This window comes from Mercurialis annua, linkage group LG5, assembly GCF_937616625.2.
Source record: "Mercurialis annua linkage group LG5, ddMerAnnu1.2, whole genome shotgun sequence".
Taxonomy (NCBI): domain Eukaryota; kingdom Viridiplantae; phylum Streptophyta; class Magnoliopsida; order Malpighiales; family Euphorbiaceae; genus Mercurialis; species Mercurialis annua.
This window is the reverse complement of record NC_065574.1, coordinates 10396618-10403631: the sequence shown is the minus strand read 5'-3', so window position 1 is coordinate 10403631 and position 7014 is coordinate 10396618.

Here is a 7014-nt window from a genome sequence, read left to right as displayed (position 1 = left end):
ATATTATGGTTATTTTTTCTTCTCTTTTTCGGCTGAATACTCTTCCTAGAGGTATCAATACCGCTTTTATGGTGCTTATTCCAAAGTTCAAAGGAGCCACTAATATTCGAGACTTTCGGCCTATCAGTCTTATTAATGGTGTTTTCAAGCTTTTGTCTAAAGTATTAGCAAACCGATTATCACCTGTTATGCCTTCCATTATCTCTGCTAATCAGTTCGGATTTATTAAAGGTCGCAACATTCATGACTGTCACATGATTGCGACAGAGATTATTCATTTGGTCTCTCGGCGTAAAGAGGCAACTTTTGTGATCAAATTGGATTTTAGGAAAGCTTTCGATAGTATTTCCTGGGATTTTATAGTCAAGATGCTTCACAGAATGAAATTTCCTCTTTCATGGATAGATTGGATTTCATGTTTTTTTCACTCATCGCAGCTCTCTGTTTTGGTTAATGGGTCCCCTACCAAGAACTTTTTCATGGGAAGAGGGGTTAGACAAGGTGATCCCCTTTCCCCTATGCTTTTTGTGTTAGCTGTAGAAGGGCTCAAGGCTCTGTTGGTTGAAGCCGCAAGTCAACGTCTTTTGGATGGTATTCACATTGATGGGTACTCCGAGGCTATCTCTATCCTTCAATTCGCGGATGATACTTTGTTATTTGTTCCTAAGGATTTCTCTATGATTACTAATTTACTGCGAATTCTCCGGTGCTTTGAGTTGTGTTCTGGGCTTCAAATCAATTATGACAAAAGCTCGATTATGGGTATTAACATGGATGACTATTCTTTATCTATGGCAGCCGATATTCTCCATTGTCCTGTGGCTTATTTTCCAATTACTTATATCGGACTCCCCTTATCTCTCAAGCCGGTGAAAGCAAACTTATGGCAGCCGGTTATTGCTAATTTCAACACCCAGTTATCATCATGGAGAGGTAATCTTTTATCTCCAGCAGGTCGATTAATTTTGATAAAATCAGTGCTGCACAGTATTCCGGTTTATTACATGTGTTCTTTGGCAATTCCGCAATCTGTTATAGTTTCTCTAGATCGTTGTATGAAGAGATTTCTTTGGTCCGGGTCAACCGCTTCGAAAGGATTTTGCAAAGTCTCTTGGTCCGATGTTTGTCGTCCTTTTGACCAAGGCGGATTAAATTTAACCCCTTTCCGTTATAAGAATCAGAGTCTCCTTTTTAAATGGATTTGGAAACTTTTTTCCAATAATAACTCTCTATGGTTCTTGGTGACTACTCAGAGTTGTTCCTTCTCCTCTTGGCATGATTTAGAATCGGCTTCTTTTTCAAAGTTTTCTCATCTATGGAAAGGAATATACAGGTGTTGCATTAATTCTCGGAACAGTTGGGAGCTTTTTAAATTGGCTACTTCGTTTAAACTTGGCAATGGAGTTGATATCCGCTTTTGGGAAGATAGCTGGATCGGCCATGGTCCTTTGAAAATTAGATTCAATTCACTTTACTCCATCGCTGCTGCAAAATCAGATTCTGTTTCTTCTTTTTATAGCAGCTCAGCTGCTGCTTTTTCTCCGAGCTTTTTCACCTGGAAACGTCGCCTAAGAGTTGGAGAGCAAGAGGATTTGCTTAGGCTTTTAGAGGAGCTTAGCCTTCTCCGTTTATCCGATCAGCATGATTCATTCTGGTTTGCAAATTCAGCTGCATATTCTTCAAAGAAAATGACAGGCTTAATATTCAGCTCTACGGGTTTAAGTAACAGCAGTTCTCTGGCCAATTTGCAGCACTTTAACAGTAGGTTTACTCCTTTAATTTGGAAACTTAAAATCCCCCCTCGGATTCAGTTCTTTACTTGGCTCGTGGCGCGTAATCGGATTTCTTGTAATGAGGTTTTAGTTTCTAGAGGGATTCTTAACCAAGAGTTTATTGGCTGCTCCTACTGTCATGATATTGAATCTTGCTCTCATATTTTGCTTCACTGCAAATTTGCTTGGCTTCTTTGGTGTAATCTTTTGGGCAAGTGTGGTATATCTTGGACTTCACCGATGTCTCTTAATGATTTTTATGTTTTTTGGAATGCTTGGCCTAGAAGAGAATACAAGGAATTGTGGAATCTTATTTGGTTTTTTGGTATTTGGGAACTTTGGAAAGCTAGGAACAAGAGAGTGTTTCGAGATGAGCCCTCTCAAGTGGACTCGGTTGCTTTTTTGATTATTTGTCGCGCGGTGATTTACTACTCTTCTTTCCATTCTCAATTTCCGTTTTCCGGAAACGATGTCTTTAGATGTCTTGATTGCTTTGTAAAGATTGATTGACCTTTGTTTTCCCTTTTGGGATTTGCCTTCCACTTCTTGTGGTAGTGCTTTTTAATCTATCATTTACCAAAAAAAAATATATTTAAAAAGGGCCGAAATTTTTTTTTACGACTTGTAATTTAAAACAAACCTTTTAATTTTTGTAATAATAATTTATAAATTGTATTTTTTTCAATAATAGTCAAGTTGGTGGCCAAACTTACCATAAAAAGATTCAAGTTTAACTATTATTACAAAAATTAAAAAATTTGATTTAAATCATAGCAAGTCATAAAGCTTAGTTTTTTTTGCCATCAAGCTTTTTTAAAAGTTTGATTGAAATTTTTAGTTATCATACTACATAGAAGATTTTAACTAGTACGAACACTTACTAATTTTTAGTTGCCTATTAAAAATCAAATCTAATAATTTTTTAGCTGCCTACTACATAAATAAATTTGTTCTTAATTTATCATACTAGTATTATCAATTGCTAACTAGATTCTATTACGAAAAATTGCACCAATAGTGTCCGGTTTTTAACCGGTTATGACCATTACTTTTTGGTTTTTCCGGTCCCTTCACCGGTTTAATTAAATAAATTTTAAAAAACAAAAAATTATTAAATGGATATTTATTGTATATCGGTCGTTTGGTATTTATAAAGTTTGATTTATTTTTCAGTTCAATGCTAATAACCGAGTAGATCAGAGCATATTTCCGGTTATTCTCCTTCTCTATAACTTCAGTAGAATAAAACTTGACCATTTTGTTCCCGTTACGCAAGGACGGTGATGGTATTTAAGTTTTACATTATTTTTCTTTTAGTTCCGAATAGAGATTTTTACGATTTCTCTTGTTGTGCCTCCTTCTCTAATACCACATCAATCAATGTAATTCCAGATCAAAAATTTTGTTTGGTGTATAGCTCCTCTTCTTCTGTCTCCTCCACATGGTGGAAAACATCGTACATTATAGTAAGCAAGTGGGTAATAGATTATGGAGGTTATTGAAGTTTGCCCGAGTTACAATTTGATGACTCCACTTTAATTTGTTTCAAAATGGCTACTGTACAATAAAAAGCCGACTTCCGGTGGTCTTCAAATAAATTCCGGCCAATTTCGGCTAATTCCTAAATGAATTCCGGCCAATAAGAAGACTGATTTTTGGTGATTTATAAATGACTTGTGGAATGATATTGTGAAAGAGAGAGGGGTGACTCGGACTTCGGCTGCCACATTAAAAAAAATTCCCAGAATCCATTTAAAAACCGTCGGAAGTTTGCTTTTTATTATACTTAACCATTTTATAACTAATAATAGTTGGATCACCAAATTACAACTTTGACAAAGTTCAATAACCCCAAAATCTATTACCCGCAACAAAGCTTTATAACTAGCGCCGAGAGAGAACGAAAAAGAGCCATGTTTGTTTATAAGTAGTAATTTTCTTGTATCTAAATTACACAATTTGAATATTTTGTTGAGTTTATTAGATTTGCTTAGCAAGTCCATTCATATAGTGCTAATTTTCTACGGTACACTATATTCCGTTTTATTTATAATTTTATATTATTATTTTTTTGTTTTTTTTTTCTAATTTTATATTTTACAAAAAATACCTTTTTTTTAATTTTTTTTTATGAATAGAATATATATAAAAGACCACAAAAGACGGCAAAAAAACCCCTACTCAAACCTTTCGCACAAGAAGTGTCACATACTAGATGACACACTAAAGGCTACGACTAAGAGAGAAGATTAAAAATTTACATCCTGAAACAGAATACAGTAAGGATTTCTAAAAAAATACAAGCCTGAATAAGCAAAATTCCTATTGAAACATTTAAATAAATAAATTACTCTCGAAAAGAAATTGAAGGTGACCTCCGCGCTAGAACTAGTTTAATTTTATAAATACCTTTTTTTCACTTTTTAATGATTTATTCTTTTTTATAGATTTTTTTCTGGTATTTTTTTATTTTTTTATCGTGTTTTTAGTGTAACTATGGTATATTATAGTGTATGTATTGCGTTTTTTAGTGTAATTATGATGTTTTTATAGTGTAACAATATTGTATATATAGTGTATTTATGGTGTTTTATAGTGTAATAATAATGTATATATATATAATGTATTTATAGCATTTTTGTAGTGATTTTGTAGTGTTTTTATGGTGTACCATAAAAACACTGCAACTTCACCATAAACACTGCAAATACACCACAAACATTGTAAATACAGCATAAACACTGCAAATGCACCATAAATATACTAAAAACGGCAGAAATACACCAGATTATATATATATACCGAAAAACACCATAAATACTGTCACGACCCATTTTCATGAATCGCGACCGGCGCTAGGGTATGGGTAATGTAGTACCAAAACCCGTAGCTAGCCATTCATTTAATACATAAACATGTAAACCTGCAGAAAACCAATGCTCGGGGCAACCGAGACTTCAGCCTAAATCTAGCAGTTATAATATTCATTAATTAATATAACATGCTTATCCACTTCTGAGTCTAAAAATAGGCATAACATAAATAATCCGAAATAATTATATAACATGCCAGAGCAATATAACTAGACAGACCAATCCGACAAACAACTGTAATAATAACAAAGACGTCTAGTCAACTACTGCGGTCTAAGAATAAAACAGTATTACAGTTTATTAAAATAAAAGGAACCTCCGAGGAAAAATAAATGCGGAGATCACCAGACTCTCTCAGATCATAACCCTGGGGAAAATTGGGAAAACAACGGGGTCAGATATACTGAAATGAGTTTATACCACTATCTACATTTATTAAGTGGAAAACCTTTAAAACCGTTTAAAACGTTTAAATACGATATTACGAATAATAGTTGGAACCCTAATCCACAATTCTAAATAATAAACATAATCCAACAGGTCTGGTCCCGAGAGCTGAGCTACACCGAGTTACCACTGACCACACTTATACTAGAGTCCCGAGAGCTGAGCTACACCGAGTTACTCTACTTGGTCCCGAGAGCTATGCTCACACCGAGTTACCACATTACCATAATTACCTTTCCCAGATCATTACCGGTGCGCACGCAGTCCTAATGATGCCCATTAGGTAGCATGTTCCAACTAGAAGCCATAATATAAAAACAGTTCGAAATATACGTACAGTATATATATATTTAATATTAAAATAACAATTTACTTAATAAAGCGGTAAATAGTAAGTACAAACTCACTGCTTGCTAATCCACGTGAAAACCGGCAAGCAACTAATCCTGGTTCGCCTCTGAAGCACGAACAGTAGACGGGTCTAGACAAATAAAATAATTATTAAAAACAGACCCTAACTCTAGAGAGTACTAGACACCACATAGAACTAGCACATATAACATGTCGGAATAAACAATTTAAAGCACACACAAATATAACCAATAGGTAATAAAGCCCAATTAAAATAAGTCTATTGAGTTCTCGCTTAAAAATCCGATTTATAAATATTATTTAATAACTTTAAATAATAAATAATTTCCAAATAGTGGGTTAGCCGAGTTACCAATAACTACCAAGCTAACCTCACTGGTCGGGTGACCCAAGTCTAACCTGACTCAAAACAATTATCAAATATAAACCCAAGTTTATATTTATAAAATAAATTAGCAAAATAATAATCCATTTTAAAAGCGGAACTCAATAACTTCAATTCTAAGTAACCCAAGTTACAAATCAAAAACTTAATCATTTTAAGTTAATAAAAGTTTAGGGACTAAATTGTACTTTTGCCAATTAGGGACTAAATTGTACTTTAGTCAATTTGATATCCGAAATCAAATTAATTGCTTTTCTTTATAATTAAAACCAACTATAAGGTTATTAACCAAAAATCCACTTAATTGAGTTATAAACTAAGTTCAGGGGCTAAATTGTAATTTAGCCAAATTATACAATTCGTAATTTAAGGTTAAATTTAATTACCCGAGTAATTATATTAGCTAAAATTAATAAATAACTATCGTTCTAATTTTTTTAATTTATAACTCCAAATGAAACCAAATTATTAGATAAGTGTAACTTCAAGCATCAATATGATTTGAGCAAAACAAATAAGTGATCAAAGCTTAACTTTGACCATCATCAACATTCAAACAAAAGGAAATTCCCCCGTATAAAACCAATCTGCCATTAACAACATTTAAAGCTTCAATTCTAAACAAAACCTTAGGATTTCAAGCAAAACTCTCATCACGGTTTAGACAATTTCAAAAACCACACTTAGGCAGCAACCATGAACGATCAGTAATCAAATAAACAACCTCACAATAGCCATCACCGTATTGATTTGTTTCAAAAAAAAACGAAGAACAATATTTTTCCGGAAACGATGAAACGACTTCAAACTGAGTTTAATCAACCAGCAACTAACATATCAAGCTATTTATAACAATTAATGTGAATGATTCAAAGCCAAACAATCAAGAAGGAATCGGCAGTAACGTTCATCACAAGAACAAATTATATAAATCCAAACTCAAACGATAACCGTACGGCGATTGAAACAGGATCGATTACGTACCGTTTAGCGAAACCGAGCTAGGGAAACGAAGGTACGTGAGTCTAGAACGTCTGGAATCAAACGGTTCTGATTTCGATTAAGAAACGAGCAAGAACGAATCAGAAAACCGAAGGACGTTTCAAAGGAAAAACTGAAATTCAAAGGATCAAGAATACTTACTGAACAGCGATCTTTGGAGGAT